Source organism: Musca domestica, unplaced genomic scaffold, assembly GCF_030504385.1.
Source record: "Musca domestica strain aabys unplaced genomic scaffold, Musca_domestica.polishedcontigs.V.1.1 45, whole genome shotgun sequence".
Lineage (NCBI taxonomy): Eukaryota > Metazoa > Arthropoda > Insecta > Diptera > Muscidae > Musca > Musca domestica.
In genome coordinates, this window is record NW_026712335.1 from 6904754 (window position 1) to 6930772 (window position 26019).

Here is a 26019-nt window from a genome sequence, read left to right on the forward strand (position 1 = left end):
GCTCTTCTATGGCAGATTGAAGACTCCAGCTCTTCTATGACAGATTGACGACCTCCAGCTCTTCTACGGCCGATAGCAGAACTCCAGCTCTTCTACGGCCGATAGTAGAACTCTAGCTCTTCTACGGCCGATAGTAGAACTCCAGCTCTTCTACGGCCGATAGATGACCTCCAGCTCTTCTACGGCCGATAGATGACCTCCAGCTCTTCTATGGCCGATAGAAGACCTCCAGCACTTCTATGGCCGATAGAAGACCTCCAGCTCGTCTATGGCCGATAGAAGATCTCCAGCTCTTATATAGCCGATAGAAGTCCTCCAGTAGAAGACCTACAGGTCTTCTATGCCCAATAAAAGACTTCCAGCCCCACAGATGACCCCCAGTTCTTCTATGGCCGATAGAAGACATCCAGGTCTTCTATGGCCGATGGAAAACCTCCAGCTCTTCTGTGGCCGATAGAAGACTTCCAGCCCGACAGATGACCTACAGTTCTTCTATGGCCGATAGAAGCTCTTTTATTGCCGATTGCCATCTCTTTTATTGCCGATAGAAGGCATCTAGCTCTGGTCCAGCTCTGGTCCAGAATTGCATACGCATTTCTTTCGCCATATTCTTTTGCGTTTTAAGAAATGTATTATTACTTTCATTATGTGAAATAGCACGCATCAGTAGTGGCTATTTGGAGATTATAATTAAAAATTTTCATTCTCTTTGTCATTGCCCCTGATCCTATGATTAAAAACGAAAGTAAATAATATGCACAAAGAGAATACGAAGTTAATAAAGTAACCGACACGCTCATTGACTTTTTCCTCATCTATCGCATTTCGAGTAATAAGTTAAGGAACAGAATACAAGAATTGTTAAATTATGAACCCTGAAATTACATCAGTTTTAAGTGAGTACAATTTATTTTTCATGAAGAAAAATCAACTTTTTTATAAATAATTTTGATTGAATATAAAGGAAAAATAGAATAAATTATATAATGGTAGAGTTAATACAACGCCTATGGCCCCCTCCCTAAACGTTGCATACGAAGATATAAAATAGAAGGAGCACGTAATTTATAATCCCTTTAATGCATTCTTTTTTCCTCCAAAAGCTAAGTAAAGGTAACTTTTGTCACATAAATTCTACCTTCCTTTTTTGTTGATTTTAATTTAGCTCCATACAAACAGATAAGCAGCGTGATAAATTTGCATTACGTTTTAATATTCTAATTGCTTTGTAATACGAAATTCTATTAAATAACATCTGGTGACAGGATTTACAATGGTGTGAAGTTACATAATTTATGATGTAGGACAGGTAGAGGGAGACAGAGAGAGTGAGAGAATGTGAGAAAAAGAAATCCTTGCATACCTAATACAATAAGTTAATATCTATGCATTATAAATTTATGGAACTTTCAGAAGATGATTATAAAAGGGAAATGGAGGAAGGAAAAGAAAGAGGCAAAAACAAATTTGACCTTGAATATGTGAGAAACTTTATAATTGTTTGCGAATATTTTTTTGCGTTAAACTACTAATTACTAAATGTTGTTTGTAAGCAATATTTAAATTAAATTTATTGTTTGAGATTTATTTTGGATATTTTAAATCATTACAAGTGACTTGTAAATTTGTCGCAGTCGCTAGATAAGCCAAAAAATTCTAATAGTTGTCCAAATATAACACTGTGCAACACAAAAAATAATTTCGGGGAAAATTCAGCAGGTTATCAAAGAAGAGCTAAAAAAGAAGACACGTGTATCGGCGTTTTGAAAGTTTACATTAAGTCACCAAAGAAAAGATGGATGATAGAAGATCTACAGGTCTCCTATGGACGATAGAGCACCTCCAGGTCTCCTATAAACGATAGAAGACCTCCAGGCCTTCTATGGACGATAGAATACCTCCAGGCCTTCTATGGATGATAGAAGACCTCCAGGCCTTCTATGGACGATAAAAGACCTCCAGGCCTTCTATGGACGATAGAAGACCTCCAGGCCTTCTATGGACGATAGAAGACCTCCAGGCCTTCTATGGACCATAGAATACCTCCAGGCCTTCTATGGACGATAGAAGACCTCCAGGCCTTCTATGGACGATAGAAGACCTCCAGGCCTTCTATGGACGATAGAAGACATCCAGGTCGATAGAAGACTTCCAGGTCTCCTATGGACGATACAAGACTTCCAGGTCTCCTATGACGATAGAAGACTTCCACGTCTTCTATGGACGATAGAAGACCTCCAGCTCTTCTATGGACAATAAGAGACCCCCTCCTGGTTTTCTATGGACGATAAAATTTTTCAGCTCCCCTATGGACGAATAAGACCTATCGCTCTCCTATGGACGATAGAAGACCTCCAGGCCTTCTATGGACGATAGAAGACCTCCAGGCCTTCTATGGACAACCTCCAGGCTTTCTATGGACGATAGAAGACCTCCAGGCCATCTATGGACGATAGAAGACCTCCAGGCCTTCTATGGACGATAGAAGACCTCTAGGCCTTCTATGGACGATAGAAGACCTCTAGGCCTTCTATAGACGATAGAAGACCTCCAGGCCTTCTATAGACTATAGAAGACCTCCAGGCCTTCTATAGACTATAGAAGACCTCCAGGCCTTCTATAGACGATAGAAGACCTCCAGGACTTCTATTGACTATTGAAGACCTCCAGGCCTTCTATAGACTATAGAAGACCTCCAGGCCTTCTATAGACGATAGAAGACCCCCAGGCCTTCTATGGACGATAGAAGACTTCCAGGTCTCCTATGGACGATAGAAGACATTCAGGTCTTCTATGAATGATATAAGACATCCAGGTCGATAGAAGACCCCCAGGCCTTCTATGGACGATAGAAGACTTCCAGGTCTCCTATGGACGATACAAGACCTCCAGGCTTTCTATGGACGATAGAAGACCTCCAGGCCATCTATGGACGATAGAAGACCTCCAGGCCTTCTATGGACGATAGAAGACCTCTAGGCCTTCTATGGACGATAGAAGACCTCTAGGCCTTCTATGGACGATAGAAGACCTCTAGGCCTTCTATGGACGATAGAAGACCTCTAGGCCTTCTATGGACGATAGAAGACCTCTAGGCCTTCTATGGACGATAGAAGACCTCTAGGCCTTCTATGGACGATAGAAGACCTCTAGGCCTTCTATGGACGATAGAAGACCTCTAGGCCTTCTATAGACGATAGAAGACCTCCAGGCCTTCTATAGACTATAGAAGACCTCCAGGCCTTCTATAGACTATAGAAGACCTCCAGGCCTTCTATAGACGATAGAAGACCTCCAGGACTTCTATTGACTATTGAAGACCTCCAGGCCTTCTATAGACTATAGAAGACCTCCAGGCCTTCTATAGACGATAGAAGACCCCCAGGCCTTCTATGGACGATAGGAGACTTCCAGGTCTCCTATGGACGATAGAAGACATTCAGGTCTTCTATGAATGATATAAGACATCCAGGTCGATAGAAGACCCCCAGGCCTTCTATGGACGATAGAAGACTTCCAGGTCTCCTATGGACGATACAAGACTTCCAGGTCTCCTCTGACGATAGAAGACTTCCACGTCTTCTATGGACGATAGAAGACCTCCAGCTCTTCTATGGACAATAAGAGACCCCCTCCTGGTTTTCTATGGACGATAAAATTTTTCAGCTCCCCTATGGACGAATAAGACCTATCGCTCTCCTATGGACGATAGAAGACCTCCAGGCCTTCTATGGACGATAGAAGACCTCCAGGCTTTCTATGGACGATAGAAGACCTCCAGGCTTTCTATGGACGATAGAAGACCTCCAGGCCATCTATGGACGATAGAAGACCTCCAGGCCTTCTATGGACGATAGAAGACCTCTAGGCCTTCTATGGACGATAGAAGACCTCTAGGCCTTCTATGGACGATAGAAGACCTCTAGGCCTTCTATGGACGATAGAAGACCTCCAGGCCTTCTATGTACGATAGAAGACTTCCAGGTCTCCTATAGACGACAGAGGACCCCCAGGTCTCCTGTAGACGACAGAACACATCCAGGTCTCCTATGGACGACAGAAGACCCCCAGGCCTTCGATGGAAGGTAGAATCTTCTATGGACGATAGGAGACCTCCAGGTCTTCTATGGAAGATGGAAGACCTCCAGGGCTTGTATATACCATTAAAGACCTCCAGATTTTCTATGGACAATAGAAGAACTCCAGGTCTTCTATGGACGATAGAAAACAACCGGGTGTTGTGTGGACGATGAGGGACAACCAGTTGTTGTATGGACGATAAAAGACCTCCAACTCTCCTACGGACGAGAGAAGACCTCCAGGTCTTCTATGGAAAATACGTGAGCTCTCCAATAGAAGATCTCCAATTTTCCAATAGAAGACCTACAGTTCTCCGATAGAAGAGTTCCAGTTCGCTAGGGTTGGTTGAAGACCTCCAGCTCTTCTATGTCAGACAGAAAACCTTAGACTCCTCTATGGACTCTTTACATCTTCTAAAAAAGATTACCAAAAGGAACCCTTTGTTGGAACCCTCAAGGGATAAAATTTCCAACAAAAATGTTCTTTGTGTTTTGATCTACTACAAATTTCGTATTAATCTTTCAAAACGCCGGTACACGTGACTTCTTTTTTTGTTGGCTCTTCTTTCAAAATTTGCTGATTTTTCCCCGTAATTAGTTGAAAAATTGAAATTTGTTGCACAGTGTAATTTTCACATGATACCATCATTAACTCCAATCCACACATAAATCATTGCATGAAATTCTACCAACATTATAAACTAATATCCGAACATTACTTTAGTTATCAATGAACGAATACTTTGTAATTCTTAAGCTTTTCATTTTTACTTTTATTGTTAAAATATTTCCTTTCGCATTTTATGGCATTGCTGTTGTTGGTTAAACAAGGAATTTTCTCTCTCTCTCACTCTCTTTCTCTGGCTCTACTAAAGAATGCCTTTTGTTAGACTTCCTGTCACCGCCAATATTTTGCTTCAGAGTTTCCTCCTTATGGAATATATATTTATGTATGGGAACGCCTTTATTCTTTACGCACACCAGGAATTTAGTAATATCAAAAACACACACTCTCACTCACTCACACACACACATGCACATATACCAGGATGCCTAAGTACAATGACTTTTGATATTTTTCCTTAATGCTCGGTCTCTGACGGGTACTTACAATCGAATGTAGGTAGCTAGGTTATCATCATTGTCGTTGTCGTCCCCGTCGTATTCGCCGTCATCATCATCATCATTAGTTTTATATGTTTAGCTGTATGTGACACGGTCACAAAAGAAAGTGACTAGTTCTCCCCTTTGTAAAAAGGGAACGAGCGTTTCAAGACAAAGACTAAGAATGTATGTTTAGAAGATGTGTGGACACACATACACATATGTTGGGAGTTGTAAGGACAAGACGGAGGGGTATAGTGGTGATAAAAATAATAAGTATAGTAAGACTGAAAGCTAATTAGCTGTTTTATTTCCTAAGACAATTATGTGTTCCAGCTTTATAAACAGTATCTCTGGTAATAGTATAATGCACTTACATTGCATACAATGGGAAAATTCTTGCTTCCCGTTGGCATAGCCTAGAAGATATGGGGTCTATCGAAAGCTCCTAGGAATAAAAACCATTTACATTTGCCGTCTTCTCTTGGGTATGGCTTGGTTAGAGGATATGTAGTTACAATTGAAATTTTAACTATTTGACAAGGGAGACCCTTTGGTCTAGTGTGATCATCCTACGAGAAAAAGGAAGGAGAAAAAGAGTTGGAAGAGATTAAAGGTTTTAGATCTTTGTAGACACAAAAAGGATGGAGAAAAGCGTGCAGATCAAGGGTCAAGTGTTCGCCCTTGTAGACTTTCCCCTGAAATAGCAGGACAGTTCCGTAATAGGTGTTCCATATTTTCATTTCTTTTTTCATCCTCACACAGACGGCAACATTCGACGTTAGAATTATACCATTTTAGCTGTTGACGACTTTAAGGTCTGCTGACTGCGGGTCCATCCTTGTCAATTCGTCGGCTTTCTCATTTCCTTCAATGACCAGTACCAGCAAAGCCGGAGAGTAGTATGAAAGTTTTCCAGAGCCATTCTGCTCAATAGCTTTAAGAACCGCTTAACTATACACATAAATATTCACCGGTGTAATTACTTAATTCTCCATAATTTTTATTACTTGTCCATTTTATTACTTTCCATCAAACGTGTAGGGGTAGACCATTCATAGTTGCTCACAGAAGACTCTGACTCCCATTCCTATTTTTCATCGTTGATCCGTCTGTATAAGCGTACCGACAGACAAAACCTCCATAAGAAGAGATGGGTCAAACAACAGTGTATATTAGCGGGAATGAGTCCCCAGTACTTTCCTATTGAAATCTTGCATCTTAGTTCAATATAGTGTCTAGAGGGCTTCAGAAGTGAGCTTTAGAGATATTTCATCCAGTACTGATGGAATACCAAATACTACTAAAATGCATTGTAGTACTTCGTGGTACACATATTGTGTGAATATCGAAAAAAAATATTTAGTTTGTCCATCCAACACAACCTCAAAGCCTTTCACTCATATTTTCAGATTTCCAGTTCTATTTATTCTCTATTTAGTACTTTTCGTGCTTATATTTCAAAATCACCGCCATGTATCAACTAAACCAAACAAAACGTGATCCTAATGTTAAATTTTAGACTTCCAACTCAATCCCTTACCCAACTATACATTTAGAAACAACTTAAGTACACAAACTTAATTATACCCTCAGCCAATTGAAAAGATTACACAAGATGCATTTTGAGGAAATGGTTTGTGTCTACAATACATAGAGTAACAGCTCATGATAGAGGCATGTTAGTATGAAAACCACAATTACGAAAACAAATGACAAACAAAAGTGTGAAAAATCCAAAAATGTGGCTTGAAAATTCTATTCCATAGACCTTTCCAAAAATTAGCCTTCGCGGTATAAATCTGTTAATATTGGTAACAGGGTGAGATAAAAAAACTGCAAAAAAATCAAAATCAATGAAAGCGAAAAATGTCGGAAATAAAATCAAATTTTAGAATATGTTTAGATTTGTTCGAATTGTCCATCTTTGGCACGAATTATGGCCTTCAAATGGCAGATAAAACCGTCACGCGCTGCCCGAATGTTGCTCTGCGGTATTTTGGCCCATTCCCGGCGAAGCGCTTGCTTGAGGTGATCGACACTTTGGTATCTTGTAGTGACAACCTTGCATTTCAAAATACTCCAGACACAATAGTCCCACGGATTGGTATCCGGAGATTTTGGTGGCCATTGTGCGCTGGAAATGAAGCGAGGAACCTCATTTTGTAACCATTCTTGGGTAGCGCATGCTGAGTGCGATGGTGCTGAGTCCTCTTGGAATGTCCAAGGTCCGCTGCCAAAATGTTTGCGTGCCCAAGGCATTAATACACTCTCCAGAATATTTTCGTTATAATATGCGGCATTTATTCTGATGCCACGGTCGATTAATACGAATGGAGAGCGATCCATCACCACGGTCGGCGCTTGAGTTATGGTGACCAACCAAAGGTGCACATTTTCAGCTGACCTCTTTGGCAAGCGAACACGATCATTTTGTTAGTTTACAAACTGCTGGACAACAAATGTTTTCTCATCGGAGAAAACTAAATACGGCAGTTCACCACTTTCAGCCAAGCGAAGCGACTCTTTAGCTCTTTTGAGTGTATTTTCTTTCTGTTGCGGTGTAAGTTCTTGCACTTTTTGGAATTTTAATGGCTTTACCCCGAGCTCATTTTTCAATATTTTCCGAATGGAATATTGCGATATGTTCAGCTCACGAGCCATTTTTAGGCCACTGCGACACGGGTTTCGATCAAGTCTCTTCTTTACTTTTCGAACCATTTCTGCGGATGTTGCTGTTTTCTTCCGTCGAACTTCCTTGACGTCAGGCTACGCTACCAGTATCACGGTAACAAGCGATGGCACGAGACACAAAAGATTTATTCACATTTAAAGTCTGGAATGCTCTAAAGATAGCCACTTGTGGTTTTCCAGCCAAATATAAAGAAATCACACTATCACGCTTGAACTCCATCACGAATAATTTTTTTTCTGAAATATTCTCACCAAAATGCTTTTGTACTCTTGTAAACAATATAATGAGCTGTTACTGGAATAATTTTAACAACTGTCGGACGAGTGGCTTAGAAATGACAGCAGTCTGAAATTGGTTGCTGTTTTTTCATCTCATCCTGTATTCAAATTTGGTGTTTGTAGTTCGTAATGGATCCCAGCGGATAATTTTGCACATACATCTTCCAACTGAGACCCCCGACAATGTAGGTGCGACTCATCCAAAGCCTGTATACAATTTCAACTCACATTTACACAGCGATGGCCTAGGCCGTCAGATGAGTCCGAAATCTACCGACAATGTAAGGGAATGTTGGATGGGTGCGAAATCTACATACATTGTAAGCAAAGGCTGGATGGGTTCGAAATCTATCGACATCCGATTCAGATGCAAGTGCGATGGACACATTTTATTGTATTTTTTTTTTTTTTTTTTGTTCTTTAATTCTAATATGGACTGATCTAAATCGGATGCTAGTTGTATGGTATTAACCACTGTTATTTAATTTTCTCTTATTGACAAAATAGCATACATTTGGATGGGTAATAAATTGTAATGGCCAGCGGACTGCTGGGATACTACATGTGCAGGTCCACGATTTTGTATAGCACCCATAAAGCAGTACCTCCAGATATTCGGTAGGTTGATGATTTTAGCTATATTATTCACCGATTTTTTTCAAGTTTCGCATTTGAATATTGTAATGGCTTATGACAGAAGTTGCGTATGTAGTCCCACGTCGTCGTATAAACCCTAATATTCGGTATTTTTAAGATTTTAACTGAATTTTTACGGATTATATATATATATATATATATATATATATATATATGTTATATATATTTTTTTTTGTTTTTGGAAAATTTGCCAAATTTGTTCCAAATGGTGAAGGGTATTCAAAGATCGGCCCGGCTGAACTTAGATCTTTTTTACTTGTTAATAATTATAAATTTCAACAAATTTGATATTATTTCACTCTTTTGCTAGCTGCATTCGTTCTCGAAGCAAAACATCTACTATAACGATGGAGATACATAAATATATTGTTAAATGTTGAGGGTATAACTTTTAGGACACCGAATGAAACCTCCTAACCTGTTGCTAAACAATTTTGTCATTTTTAAAGTAGAAGCATGGTTTCCTGTTTCAAAGTGGCTACTCTGGTGATATTAAAAAATTGCCACCTAATTTTTATATTTTTACTAATTTTTCGTCCTCGGACTTTCGGGGCAAAAAGCTATTAAAAAGAACGGGAACACAACAAATAATATCACCCCACCTTTGCAATGAAATATATAAGATGGCATTAAGGAATTTCGCTTTATTAACATTTTGTGTATACCTCATTATTGTGTCCCCAGTGTAATCAATAATAAACCCATCCTCCCACACATAGACACATTAAAAGAATGTATAAGACGCTAATGTTATGACTTTGATATGTCTTTGTCTGGCTGGATGTGTGTGTGTAACTGTGTAATTGTATGTTCGTGGTATGTATGTACAAAACATTTTTCTAACTTAGCTTATTAAGAGCAAAGTTTTAAAATATGAACATCAGATAGGAGGGATACTCATTTATACCGAGGATACAGCAAATAACATAAACATACATAAATAATTAATTACAGTAGGTCTGCTGTGTGTCACATGCGGATGTATGTCTGCACGAGAAAATAAAAATTATCCTTTGGGATTTATGTAGGTCTTTGACTGGTAGAGAGACATGGTATTGCGGCACACCACCCGCCCCCACACACTACTCACCCATCCAACACTTTTGTTACCAGCAGAGACACAATCAGACTTTGTTACTTTGAAAGTCGAAAACAATTGTCTGCTGCTAGCTGTGATGTTGCTGCTGGTGTTCCATTTATGTGTGTGACATTGATTGTGATGAGGGTTTCTTGCCTTCTTTGCCGTCTTCTTTTTCTCCTTGTCGACTTTTGCGACAAAGTGTGAATGGCTGTGGGCATAGAAACGAAAAAAAATTCTTTTTATAAAATTACAATTTTGTCAGTTGTTGTTATTGTTTTTGGAAAGTGTTGTGTCATGAAATTTGTCAAAATATTTTCGTTTGCAAAATTGGATTTACGCCCAAATGTCTTAAGCATGCATCAAAAGGGAAATCTAGTTTCGAAAAATTTATCCTTTTTCTGAAACAAAATTTAGTTTTTTTTTTTTTCGGCAATATGTCGGAAATATTTTGAAGATTCCAAGCTTTTCAATTTTGTGGTTATGACAAAAAACGCCTTTGTTAAACTAAAAACTGCAGTATCAAGGCTGTGCTTTTGTTGCACATATCATGTTTAACCGTTTTTTTAGCTCCAATAGGCAGAAGCCTTGTGTTGTGCTCTTTTGAATGTTATAAACAATTTTAATATTTCCCAAGCGGGAATTTTCAACGCCAAAGATAAAAAAAAATTAAAAATTCTTGTGTTTTAAGACTTGTGCTAGACACGTTCTCGTACGGCATTAAAACGGAAGTTATGTCAGCTGATAACATTGTTAATGCACACGATAATGATATAGTTTTGTGTGGAAGTCAACCGAGAGTTATGACTCACTGTGTACACATTAAAACTCAGTATGGAAAAAAAAAGAAACGAAAAAGATACACTCTTACGTGCGTAGTTATGTATAAATATTTTGGTGAACTTTATAGTTCCCCAAAATGTTTGCAAGTGCGATAATATTTTTCGTTGACATAAATGAGTGAAGGACATTGCATCTTGGTCGTATAATTTGCGTATGAAAGAAATGAAAGCAGCACTGGCAAATCAATTTTTCGTGGTATGAGGAAAAGAAAAAACATTGAGCTACAAAATGAGCCCGTTCTTTGAATGACCCTTCAATATGAAATCAGAATTTGTGCGCCACTTCTTCTAAGGTATATACATAGAAAAGCGGATAATATTTTTTTATGTTTCTTAAATGTTATATTGCCAGATTTTAGTACACCATAAGACCCAGTATTAAAACAAACAATTTTATATTCCAGATGAATTCATTCACAATAAGCCATTTCAACACTTTATCTCCCTCCATAATTGTCCTCGAAAAAAAAACAAGTTAAAAATTAGTAAGTTCGGCCGGGCCGAACTTTGAATGCCCTTCACCATTTGGAACGAATTTGGAAATTTTCAGAAAATAAAATCATTAAAACATTCTGTTAAAATTTTAAAAAATACCAAATATAGCCTTTATATTGAGGTGTATACGACGTGAGCCTACATAGGCATAGTTTGTCGTAAGCCATTACCATATTCAAATTCGAAACTTGAAATAAACGGTGAATAATGTAGCTAAAATCATCAAAATGTCGTATATAGGGAGGTACCGTTATATCGGAGCTGCGCGAAGACCTAGACCTGCATAGACAATTTTCTGTCACAGGCTGTAGCATCCATTACGAACTTTAAATACCATATCTCAAACAATTTCGGTGGGTATTGTACCTAAAATCGTCAAAATACCGAATATAGGGATGTACCGATATATGGGGCCTATATGAAGACCTGGACCAGCATAGACAATTTTCTGTCTTAGGGTGTAGTATCCAATTCGAACTTCAAATACCAAATTTGAAACAATTCCGGTGAATAATGTCGCTAAAATCATCGAAATACCGAATATCGGGAGGTACCGTTATATGGAGGCTATACGAAGACGTGGACTTGCACAGACAATTTTCTATTTTAGGGTGTAGTATACATTTCGAACTTCAAATACCAAATTTGAAACAATTCCGGTGAATAATGTCGCTAAAATCATCCAAATACTGAATATCGGGAGGTACTTATATATGGGGGCTTTATGAAATCGTGGACCTACATGGCCCATTTACGAACTTAACCTGCCTACTGGAAAAATAAACACCTTCTATCTCAATTCGTTCGAAAGATAGCGTGATTACAACAGACAGACAGACGGACAGACAGACAGACGGACAGACAGACAGACGGACATGGCTAAATCGACTTAAAATTTTACGCTGATCAAGAATATATACACTTTGTTTGGTCTGACATGAGTATGTCGAGGAGTTACAAACGGAATGACAAAGTTAATATACCCCCCATAGTATGGTGGAGGGTATAAAAATAGTGCCTTTACACCAGTAGTACAAAATTTATTACCAAATAAATATGTTTACAAAATCCACATTTACTAATGCAAAGGTCCTTTCTAAGATATGTTTAAAAAATCCACGTTTACTTATCCGAATGTCCTTACTAGGGTATGTTTGAATATCCACATTTACTTATCCGAAAGTTCGTACTAATATGTGCTTAAACAAGTAAAAGGCAGCTAAGTTCGGTCGGGCCGAACATTCAGACAATATCATTGAAAAATGTTACAAATCTCATCAAAATACAAAATGTCAGGAGGTACATTTATATGGGGACTATACGATACCGTGGACCTATATGGACAATACTCTTTAAGGGTGTTAGGTACTTAGAAGGAACTTCTTGTGTGGATTTTAAGGCAATTTCATTGAAATATGTGGTTAAAATCATCAAAATACCGAATATCGGGGGTACCGTATATAGGGGCTATAAGATATCATGAACCGATATAGCCCATCTTCGAACTTTACCTGCCTGCAGACAAAAGACAGATTTTAGCTTCATATCTGCATTCAAGATTTTAGCTTCATATCTGCATTCGTTTAAACTCTAACGTGATTACAACAGATTGCCAGACGGACTGACAGACAGGGCCAAATAATCTAAGAATATATATACTTTCTTAGGTCTAAAGTTATTATTTCGACGAGCTACAAACGGAATGACGAACTTAATATACCCTCCATACTATGCATGATGGAGGGTATAAAAAATCACCGTTTACTTATCGGAAAGTCATTATTAAGATATGTTTAAAAAAAAGCCACATTCACTTATCCGAAGGTAAGTACTAAGTTATGTTTAAAAAATCCACATTTACTGGCATGAATATCCACGTACAGGGTGAGATAAAATAACTACAACAAAGTCGCAATACTTTTTACCCTTTTTTTTTAATTTATTGAATGAAAGCAAACAATGTCGGAAATAGCATTAAATTTTGTAAAGTTTAGAATTGTTATTAATTATGGCCTTCAAACGGCCAATGAAACCGTCACACGCTGCTCGAATGTTGCTCTGCGGTATTTTGGCCCATTACCGACGAAACGCTTGCTTAAGCTGATCGACACTTTGGTATTTTTTAGTACCAACCTTGCTTTCCAAAATACTCCAGACACAATAGTCTAACAGATTGGTATCCGGAGATTTTGGTGGCCATTGTGCGCTGGAAATGAAGCGAGGAACCTCATTTTGTAACCATTCTTGGGTGGCGCGTGCTGAGTGCGATGGTGCTGAGTCCTGTTGGAATGTCCAAGGTCTGCGGCCAAAATTGATATTTTCGTGATAATATTTTGCATTTATTCTGATCGGAGAGCGAACGGAGAGCGACCATCGGCTGTTATGGCGGCCCACACCATAACCATGGCCGGGGCTTGAGTTCTGGTGCACATTTTCAGCTGACCTCTTTGTTTGTTTACAAACTGCTGGACAACAAATGTTTTCTCATCGGAAAAAACCAAATTCGGCAGCTCACCACTTTTGCCCAGGCAAAGCAACTCTTTAGCTCTTTTGAGTCTATTTTCATTCTGTTGCGATGTAAGTTCTTGCACTTTTTGGAATTTCAATGGCCTTACCCCGAGCTCATTTTTTAATATTTGCCGAATGGAATATTGCGATATGTTCAGCTCATGAGCCATTTTTCGGCTACTGCGACGCGGGTTTCGATCAAGCCGCTGCTTTACTTTTCGAACCATTTCTGCTGATGTTGTTGTTTTCGGGCTACGCTACCAGTATCACGGTAACGAGCGATGGTACGAGACACAAAGGATTTATTCACATTTAAATGCTGGAGTGCTCTAACGATAGCCACTTGTGGTTTTCCAGCCAAATATAAAGGAATCACACTATCACGCTTGAATTCCATCACCATTAACTTATTTTCTGAAAAATTCTCACCAAAATGCTTTTGTTTATTTAAAAGCGGAAAAACATATGATGCACAAAACCTCAGCTGCGGCACTTATAAACCATATACTCAATAGTATTGTATTTTACTCTATTTACAAACTTGAATTGTATGTATGTATGTGTGTTTATGTAGAATATTAATAATGAGTCAGCCATATACACATATTTGCATTGCAATGATTATCAGTCATTCTGAATCGGAAAATGTGATTTAAAAACTTAATCGCTTGCGTGACAATGCAATGTGGCTAAAACAAATTAGCAACTATTTTCTACTAACTTCTACAAATTTATGAAGAAATTGGCAATGACAATGACTCATTAAACTTTATTTGATAGTTTAGGTGACTTTCCTAAAAAAATGGGAAATGGTATCTACTTATACGTAAAATGAGCTTAGCCCGACATTACTACCGATTACAATGATGTATTCTTTCATATCATTGTAATCGTTTTTTTAATGCTTCAAACCTCAAAATAACTTAGGATTTATCCCTCAGTGTGAGTTCCTATTATATACACCAAATTTAAACTGAAGTTGGTCTTTATTTAAGAAGATAACTCAAAACTTAATTACAATGAATATTGGTTTTTGTATATCCTTTTTTCAACAAACTTAAACGTATTGGAATAGGACAACTACGACGACTTTATTTTCACATACAAAGAAAAAATGTTAATAGAATTTTTTGATCTCTTCTCAAAATGTATAAAACGGTTAAGGTATCCCAAAGATAGAGCACATTGACAGATCTATTGAAGACTGAAGCTTAGGAAATTTTGAGAATAGAATAGAGAATAGAAGGAGACCTATTATAGATGTTGAATAAAAAAATATTCCTTATTACTTTAGAAAAAATTGCTGTTCTTCTTCTATAAAGTGTTCGCCCTTTTAAACCAAAATATGGACCTTAGCCGGTAAAATATAACATAGAGGGCAGCGAAAAGTATTTGTTTGAGCATAGAATTCCCTTTAGGGTCTTCAATAGGAAAACCCCTTTTTTACATTCTATTGAAGGCCCCTAAACATAATTTTAACATATATTGAAATTCACAATTATAAGTCTTTAAGTACCAATTTTTTTTTTTTTTTTTTTTTTGTTATACCCTACAACGCTATGTGTTGGGGGTATTATAAGTTTGATTGGGCCAAAAATTATGTAACACCTCGAAATATTGGTTTCCCATATAGGAAAGTATATATGGATCTACCTAGCTCGCCGAGCTGAGTCGATCTAGCTATGTATGTCCGTCCGTCCGTCTGTCCGTCTGTCCATGTTTATTTGTAATCATTCTACAGGTCGCAATTATGGCCCGATCTTCACGAGATTTAAAATGTAGGTGTGGTTAAGGTCAGAATAGAAGCCTATTTCTTTTGGAGATGATCGCCAAATGTTTAGGGGTTGAAATGGACCAAATACTGAAAAAAAGGGATTTTGCAGTAGCTATACAGGTCGCAATTATAGACCAATCGACGCGGAATTTCGCATGTAGCTAGAGATTAGGGCGGGGAAGAAGCCTACCAATTTGGGTGGTCATCGGATAATATTTAGCGACTAAAATAGACCATATCTTTTTTGTTGAAAAAATTCAAAATTTTTCATTAAACCGCGAATATTTTAAATCCCGGCGAAATCATAAAGCCATGACAAGGTTACTTCTGATCTTTACATTGATGTTAAGATCCAACAAATCGAATATATAGCAAACTATGTGCGATATATGTCTATCAAAGAAGATATGCTTGAAAGATCTATTTTATGTCGAGAACGGCTGAACTGATTTCGACAGTTCTCATTAATTCAGAATGGCCTCTTGGCAGGAAAGAAAAAACGTCTAAAAAATCGCATAAAAATATCTCTCTAAAGATGAAAATATTGATTTTGTAAATTTTCTCATATTTTTCAATTTTGTCATATTTTTGGCATATTTTCATTTTGAATTAAACATTTAGTAATATTTCTACAGCTAACAAAACTAAGTAGTTAGGATATCAGGATATCATATACAGATCGCATTTATGGCCCGATCCTTACGAAATTTTGCATGGGGATAAGATGAGGGTCAGAATAGAAGCCTACTCTTTTTTGAGATGATCGCCGTATATTTAGGGGTTGAAATGGACCAAAAAACTGCAAAATTGTCGGCAGGTCGTAATTATCGCCCGATCCTCACGCACATTTGAATGGGGGTTACCGGACATTGCAAAAGTCAAGAAGTTTCGGATGGCCATCCAAAAATATTCAATGTGTGAAATAGTTTGCCAACTTTTGTAGACTAAATACGAAAATGTCCATTCCAGTGACTTTTTGGAGAATTCACAAATACAGGAAAGACGCACTTCTGACTATTTCGTTAACGCTGATTTCGTTCGAGAATATAGTCAAATGTCTGTATCTCATATAGATGCGTTTTAGTCAAAAACCAATAATTAATGTTAATCTTTTGCCACTTCTGAGAGATTATAGGTCTTTGGGAAATATTGGTTCCAGATCTAGGAAGACCATTTAAGTGCAACATCTACCAATAAATTGGAAATGAGCAAATTAGTTTAAGTTGCTATTATTCGAAAATTAGAGAACGAAACCTGATGGTTTTCTTTTATTATTTGTCACAATATCTTGCAGAATTCCTTCGAGTATCTCGCCTATATCGTTTATTATAGTGTTGTAGGGTATTCAACGGTCGGCCCCGCTCGACTGTAGCCTTTGCTTACTTGTTTGATTCATGTCTTTGTTTATTGGCCTTTGAGTCCTTGAACAAATATCTTTTGAAATTCACAATTATATGTCTTTAAGTACCATTTTTTTTTTTTTTTTTTTTTTTTTTTTTTTTTTTTTTTTTGGTATATCCACTTCTTAGATCTTTAGGTTCTTGGAAATATATTTTTAAAAATTTATTTCTGGTTATCAAGTCTTAAAATAAATAAAAAATTTCGAATATAAGTCTACGTCTATAAGTCTTCATCAATTAACGATTATAGGCCTTCGAGCCCTTGAAAAATAATTCTTAAAAAATGTTTATAGGTCTTCGGAACCGTGACAAAAATATTTCAAAGAAGTAAAAAACAGTTAAGTTCGACCGGGCCGAACTTTAAACAGCCTCCACCGTTTGAAAGGAACTTGAAAATTAAAAAAAAAATTAGACAAATATCACTTAAATGAAAACCGTTATATAAGGACTATATGAAGACGTGGGCCAACTTACGAAATTGTTTGTCATAGGCTGTAGTACCCATTACGCACTTCAAATATGAAATTTGAAACCGTGAATAATGTGTCGAAAATCATTAAAATACCTAGTATCGGAAGGAACCGTTATATGGGGGCTATACGAAGACGTGAACCTGCATACAAAAATGTTTGTCATAGGCTGTGGTACCCATTACGAATTTCTAATGCGAAATTTGAAATAATTCCGGTAATAATGAAAATACTGAATGTCGCGAAGTACGGTTATATGGGGTACCTCGCAATTCCAGTGAATAATGTTGCTGAAATCATCAAAATACCGAATATCGGGAGGTACCGTTATGTGGGAGCTATACGAAGATGTGAACCAACATAGCCCATTTACGAACTTAACCTGCCTACTGGTAAACTGTGCATGTATGCAAAATTTTAGCCTTGTATCTCAATTCGTTCGATTACAATAGACAGACGGACAGGTAGACAGATGGACAGACAGACGTCGTAGATTTTTACGCTGATCCAGAATATAATAAAAATATACGATTAGAAATATATTTAAAAAAATGATATTTAAAAAAATTCACGGATGAATACTTCAAAGACCTTGAAGAAACATTTTTGTTAAATCCACGGGTGTAGATCCGAAAATCCTTCAACAATTTTGTTTAAGTGTAGATATATTATACAAGATTCCATACAGGTTCTTAGAAAAAAATTTTATTAGTCTGGAATTCCATCTAAAAATATTTTTTAATGTATTTGAAGAAATAATACATAAAATCAACGATTAATTTTGATGTATATATAAAATAAGTGCGTAAATAATATTTTTAAAAATCCACAACTAAAGGCATATAAGTATGTAAAAAAAATATATTCTCAAAATCCACGATTAAAAACCACGATCCATGTCCAAAGTCAAAAATTTACGAATAAAGGTCCTTTGGCCTTCTAGGGATCCTCATTGTACAGATGAGCCTCTATAGATCTTCCATTCAATGCGAAAATTTTTCTATATGCACCTTTTTATATAGCACTTCATTGGATAGATAGGATTGCATGGCCTTCCAAAAGTAGAATTTCTCCATAGGGCTTATGTAGATAGGTCATTTATCTATGGCGACTTTTCGATCACATACCAATCCCCTTCCCACACACGTGTTACAAACAAATGAATGAAAGCTCTTATACCTTCTGTATGATATAAAACAAAAGCGGCAAGTAATGAAGTAAATAAAATGCACACATACACCCAAAGAGATGATTTGGCAAATATCCAAACAAAACAGCACAACTACTGTCACTATTACACATATACACCCACACAGAAAAAGCCTACAACAATATAATCGAAAAATTTAATGACTCAGAACATCTGTAACAAAACTGAAATCTCATTCCCCCAAAAAGAAGTTGAAGAACAAACCTTTACTTCGATTAGAAAAGTAATTAAAATAAACTTTTCGATAATATTCCGACGTAATTGTTGTGGCTCTTTAGCCAGGGCATGGAGGAGTGAAGTGGGGGTAGTGGTAGGGTGTTTGGTTTATTATTGTTCGGAACTTCCATAAATCTAAGAATTATTCTTGCATAGAGTGTGGTTTTTAGTACTCACAATAACACCAAGGCATTGTTATGGCATTGGGATTTACACACACACACACACATACGTAGATTTATTCGCATAAAAAGGCAATAAATATTGAAATATGGTAGTAAATATATATGTATGAATTTTTATACCTTTAGTTTTATTGAATCGAATTTTATGGCAATTTTACTGTGCTACAATGTTTGAGGATAAATACAATTGTGAGTAGTTGAATCTTAAATTTCATAAAAAAGATAGACAGCTTGGTAGTTATCTGCTTCTGAAGAAAACTACCAACACATGGAAGCCTCATGAAATAAACATTGAAATAATAAGCAATAAAATATTTGTTACTTTTTATGCAGAAGATAGTAATAAAGTACAATCTGACACAAAAGTCTGACAATCTGAGTCAAAAAGTCTATTTTTAAAGAACCAACCAGGACCATCAGAATCAAAAACGTGGATATTTTAAAGATTATTATCATCAGAAACGGACGTTTTTTAAAGAATATTTTTATAAGGACCATCAGAAACGTGGATTTGTTAAGGAATATTTTTCAAGGACCCTCTGCACCATAAACGTGGATTTTTTAAAGAATATTTTTTCAAGGATCATCAGAGCCATAAAAGTGGATTTTTAAAGACTATTTTTCAAGGACCATCAGAGCCATATCTGTGGATTTTTCCAAGAGTATCATCAGAGCCATAAACGTGGATTTTTTAAAGAATATTTTTTCAAAGACCATCAGAGCCATAAACGTGGATTTTTTAAAGAATATTTTTTCAAAGACCATCAGAGCCTTAAACGTGGATTTTTTAAAGAATATTTTTTCAAAGACCATCAGAGCCATAAACGTGGATTTTTTAAAGAATATTTTTTCAAAGACCATCAGAGCCATAAACGTGGATTTTTAAAGACTATTTTTCAAGGATCATCAGAGACATAACTGTGGATTTTTCCAAAAGGATCATCAGAGCCATAGACTTGGACAATTTAAAGAATATTCTTTCAAGGATCATCAGAGCCATAAAAGAGGATTTTTAAAGACTATTTTTTCAAGGACCATCAGAGCCATAAACGTGGATTTTTTAAAGAAAATTTTTTCAAAGACCATCAGAGCCATAAACGTGGATTGTTAAAGACTATTTTTCAAGGATCATCAGAGACATAACTGTGGATTTTTCCAAAAGGATCATCAGATCCATAGACTTGGACATTTTTAAAGAATATTCTTTCAAGGATCATCAGAGCCATAAAAGTGGATTTTTAAAGACTATTTTTTCAAGGACCATCAGAGCCATAAACGTGGATTTTTTAAAGAAAATTTTTTCAAGGACCATCAGAGCCATAAACGTGGATGTTTTAAAGAATATTTTTTCAAGGAGCCACAATCATGGATTTTTTAAAGAATATTTTTTCAAGGAGCCACAAACATGGATTTTTTAAAGAATATTTTTTCAAGGACCATCAGAGCCATAAACGTGGATTTTTTAAAGAATAATTTTTTAAAGAATATTTTTTCAAGGACCGTCAGAGCCATAAACATGTAGTTTTTATAGAATATTTTTTCAAGGACCATCAGAGCCATAAACGTGGATTTTTTAAAGAATATTTTTTCAAAGACCATCAGAGCCATAAACGTGGATTTTTTAAAGAATATTTTTTCAAGGACCATCAGAGCCATAAATATGGATTTTTTAAAGAATATTTTTTCAAGAACCATCAGAGCCACAAACATGGATTTTTTAAAGAATATTTTTTTCAAGGAGCCACAAACATGGATTTTTTAAAGAATATTTTTTCAAGGACCATCAGAGCCATAAACGTGGATTTTTTAAAGAATATTTTTTAAGGACCATCAGAGCCATAAACGTGGATTTTTTAAAGAATATTTTTTTAAGGACCATCAGAGCTAAAAACATGGATTTTTTTAAAGAATATTTTTTCAAGGACCATCAGAGCCATAAACTTGGATTTTTAAAGAATATTTTTTCAAGGACCATCAGAGCCATAAACGTGGATTTTTTAAAGAATATTTTTTAAGGACCATCAGAGCCATAAACGTGGATTTTTTAAAGAATATTTTTTTAAGGACCATCAGAGCTAAAAACATGGATTTTTTTAAAGAATATTTTTTCAAGGACCATCAGAGGCATAAACTTGGATTTTTTAAAGAATATTTTTTAAGGACCATCAGAGCCATAAACGTGGATTTTTTAAATAATATTTTTTCAAGGACTATCAGAAAAGGACCATCAGAAACGTGAATTTTTAAATAATATTTTTTCAAGGACTATCAGAAAAGGACCATCAGAAACGTGAATTTTTAAATAATATTTTTTTAAGGACTATCAGAAACGTGAATTTTTTAAAGAATATTTTTTAAAGGCCATCAGAAACGTGGATTTTTTTAAAGTATTTTTTTAAAGTATTTTTTTAAAGACCATCAGAAACGTGAATTTTTTAAAGTATTTTTTTAAAGGCCATCAGAAACGTGGATTTTTTTAAAGTATTTTTTTAAAGACCATCAGAAACGTGAATTTTTTAAAGAATATTTTTTTAAGGACCATATTTTTTAAATATTTTTTTTAATATTTTTAAAGAATATTTTTTAAGGACCATCAAAGCCATAAACATGTGAATTTTTAAGAGAATATTTTTTTAATCCATCCATTAGAGCCATAAACTTGTGGATTTTTTCAAAGAAAAATTTTACAAGGGACTTAGAGCCATAAACGTATCAGTTACAAATATCATCACGTGAATTAAAAAAAAAAACAACAACAATTTCTCAAGGATCATCAGGACCATGAACGTAATTTTTTAAAGAATATTTTCAAGCTACTATCGTGGAGTTTTCAGAGCACTTTTACTAGGAATTTCTGATCTACAAATTTGGAGCCTTTAAGAAAATGGTTTTTGTTACGAACCAAAGATGCATCATCAAAATAACGGTTTTGCACCTCAGGTCTCTTTGGAACAAATTCATTTATGGACAATTGGAGTCGATCAAAGGGTGTCCGTCAGTCTGTCTGGCAGGAGTGCACGATATCTCTCAAAGGGAGTATCCAATTTTGTCCACACTTGGTTAATATTCCTAACAAACTTAGATCGAGTTCCCGTTGTTTTCAAATTGCGCCCATCCAACATTTCAACGAACACAAGATGTGTCGTGAAGACTAGGTAGATCGGACCACTCCTTCTGCTACCTCCCCATGGGTCAAAAAATTTTAATGAACATAATGCTCATAAATTGCAAAATCAGGATCCGATTACTTTCAAACTTGGCGAATCCTAATACTTCTATTAGCACAGGATCTTATGTAAGATGGAATATATCTGACCACTCCATCTTCAGCCTTTCCAACATCGTCTTCAAAACTATTCATTTCCAAGTGTACAGAGGGCGACATGAGTAAAACAATTAAACAATGGATCCACATTCAATTTTTCTGTCTAATACTATTTCAAGGTCTCCGAATGTTAATCTTAAAAATCAATAGTGACCTCAATATCAGGATTTCAGCTCTATCCCTTCACCAAGTACCAAATTTAGTAACATTTAGTACGCATATCCAAAACAATCTCCCTGCTAGACATCAACAGTGGTCCAAAATTAGTACCAAAACAACCACCAGTACTCAACGCCAGATACCAACAGCAACCTTAATATCAAATTTCAGGATTTAAACTCTGTAATTTTTTTCATTACTAAATTTAGTAACATTAGTACAAGTATAGTACGCATACTTCTCGCAACCACAGACACCAACAGTGACATCTGTATCAAATTTGAGGAATCCAGCCTATCCCTTCACCACATCTCCAAAACCATCACCGCATCTCAATCTCAGATACCGACCAAAACCTCAATATTAAATTTTCGAGATTCCATCTCTATACCTTCATCCAATACCAAATTTAGTACATTTTAGTACTTTTTGTGCAATTATAGTATACATTTTCAAAATCACCTCCTTATCTAAATTCCAGATACCAATAGAGATTTCAATATCAAATTGCGGGATTCCAGCTCTGCCCCTTCATCCAATGCTAAATTTAGTACTTTTCGAACAATTATAGCAATTCCATTTCTCAACTTCAGATACTAAAATGAAATTTCAGAATTTCAAGTCTGTCCCTGTACCAAGACCAAATTTAGTATCATTTAGTACCTTTGGTACAATTATACCTAATTTAGTACCACTCAGTGCTTTTCGAATAATTATACATATACACATTTCCAAGACCACCTCCATATCATAACCACAGGCACGAATAGTAGTTTTTTTAACACAGACTAAGTTTAAAAAATACCTTACTGGGCATTTCTTTTACTGTTCCATCAATTTACCTTTCTAGTGACTTCGTGCTGTTTTACACGTTTCTTGATTTCCTGTAATAGAAAATATAGGTCAAATTAAAGTATATTCCATAAAAATTACTTTGTTCGAAACACATCATTCCATTATATCTCTCATCACAAACGTTTCCCAAGAATTTCCAAATAAATTTAACCTAATTAACTTTATTCATCTCACTTCAGTTCCTATCAAGTTGTGCAGAAAGTAAAAATAGAGTATTTGCAAATTCTTCCCTTCCAGTTCATAAATTGAAACACATGTTGCAATATTTATGTGTTCGCATTTATAACGCGCCATAAAATGAATGCAGCAGATAATATCCTGTAAAACTCCATAGATCGTTGACACATAGTGCCATGTGAAACACCCTCCCTATGGTGGGCTATCTTCATTAACATGAAAGAATTTGCACATGACGACGGCGACATTTGTTGATGTTGCCATCATCTGTGCGTATTCCCATTTAAATTTCCCGCCATGACGAAGAAGTCCTTCTTCTATCATCATTTCCAGCATTACCATGGCAAAGAAATGGCATTATCGTTCATTGAAAGCAACCATAGCGTACGAACACAACATGTATGGAGGTTATAGTCTAGCGTAATACACACACACATTAAAAATGACTCACGCAATATCTGCAACGAACCAAAACATTCAGCTCCATAGCTGCTCGATGGGGAATTAATATGAATTTCAAACGAAAATATTATTAAAAGCAAATTACTTGAAATTATTTACAAATAAAGAATGAACGGGGACATACGACTTTCAAATAAATAAATAAATGAGTGACACACACGTTCCCGAGAAAGTCACGCATGGCAGGGTGTTTATGAATGAAATGGAGAATTTTATTAAACAAAACAATTATTGAAAGAAGATTTAAGAAAAAAAAAATACGAGACAAAAATACGTTGATATCTGTATATATGAAAGAGCTTATGGCTGAGTGAATGACTGGCTCACATGTCAACGATCAGCGAAGCTAAAATATTAAAATTTGGCCAAATTTTTGTGAAGGTAGGGAATAACATTTTTTGAAGACTAATTTGAGTTTTTTTAATGATTTAATTTTTTTTTTTGTGTTTTTTAATGATGTTTTCTAAACACCTATCCGAGTAATAGAAGTGGATGTAAAAATAATTTTTACACCATCCACAACTCCATGAAGCGTATATTAGCTTTGTCATTCCGTTTGTAACTCCTTGAAATACTCATGATAGATCCTACAAAGTATTTATATTCTGGTTCAGGCGGGTTATGTTCGTAAATGAGCCACGTCGGTCCCCGTTTTCGTATAGCCCCAACAAAACGGTACCTCCCGATATTCGATATTTTGATTATTTTAACGACATCATTCACCCGAATTGTTTAAAAATTCGAATTCGAAGGTATTTTTCGATATTTTTTGAAAATTTCAAGTTCGTTTTAGATGGTGGAGGATATTAAAAGATCTGCCAGGCCGAATTTATTTTTTTATTTTATTTATTTATTTATTTTTTTTTTTGTTTTCTTGAAAATCTTCAATTTTTTCAATAAAAAAAAAAACAATATACCGGTCTGAACCATAATTGTGAATTTTTAACAAATGTTTTTGAAGACCTATCAGAGTAATAATGATGCTTTAATTAAATAAGAGGAATTAAATTTAGAAAAAATCTAAAATTCTGTGCAGAAAGGAAATAAAACAAACGTTTGAGAACATTTACACCAAAATTATGTTTAGATGGTTTCAAAAGTAATATGGCTGCAGAGGATTTAGGTGTGTCCTTCCGTATGTCTGTCTTACTGGCTGGTGCGTACTATAACCCTTGAAGAGAGTTTCTGATATCAGTGCTAGATTGGGTAGGAATATCAGTGCTAGATTGGGTAGGAAAATGCAGAGCTTAGACGCACTTCCTTTAGTACCTCACTCACAAAGAGTCGACATTTTGAATAGTAATAACTATTATAAAATTTGAAGTAACAGTGGGATTCTTTTCAAATTTGTCACACATCAATATGTCTACCAACGCCAGAGTTGATGTGAAGATAGAATGTATGGGCTTTCTCCTTCTGGTACCTGCTTCACAAGTGGCCAAAATTTTAAATACCAATCACCTTCATAAAATGCAAAAAAGGCATTCAATTCTCTTCAAATTTGTCACTTCCCAATGTTTCAATGAACACAAGATCTGATGCGAATATGGACTTATTGGCCCACTCCATTCCCCCGCATGGGGTCAAAATTTTGAATAATTATAAGTCTCATTACATTCGAAATAAGTAAGCGATTTGCTAGGAAGCCATAACTCCTTTGGGGTTTTGATCTAAAAACTCGTGCTATCAATTTTCCACAACTCAGCACGGCTAAGTTATATATACAGATTACAAGTATCGTCCGATCCGAAAATTTTCACAAGGGTAGGGTTAGGCTCAGAAGGGCTAGGCCTATAATTTTCTAAGATTTCCGCAATATATTTAGGTGTTGAAAGTGACCAACAACTAAAAATGTTCCTGATTTTGCAGCCGTTATAAATGTCACAAATAGAAACCAAAGGACATGAAATCTCGCACGAAGTTCGAGTTTAGGACAGCAACTCAAACAAATCTTATAAATGAGTCCAAATATGGAGATACAGAGGAGCCTCCTGCATTTGGAGATGATCGCAAAATATTTAGGGGTTCAAATGAATCAAAAATAGAAAAA

General features: G+C 36.0%; 1 protein-coding gene across 4 annotated transcripts in view; it reads right to left on the minus strand.

Annotated features, from left to right (window-relative positions):
* Nucleotides 1-26019, minus strand: part of LOC131804467 (protein sidekick-like) — a 360538-nt gene that overhangs the window by 172602 nt on the left and 161917 nt on the right. For 2 of the 4 annotated variants that reach the window (XM_059127397.1, XM_059127396.1), the window contains one exon: nt 23318-23359. The exons of the other annotated variants lie outside the window; for them this stretch is intronic. The gene's annotated coding sequence lies outside the window, so the exon portion shown is untranslated. The remainder of the gene's footprint in view (nt 1-23317; nt 23360-26019) is intronic. 4 annotated transcript variants of the gene reach the window in all.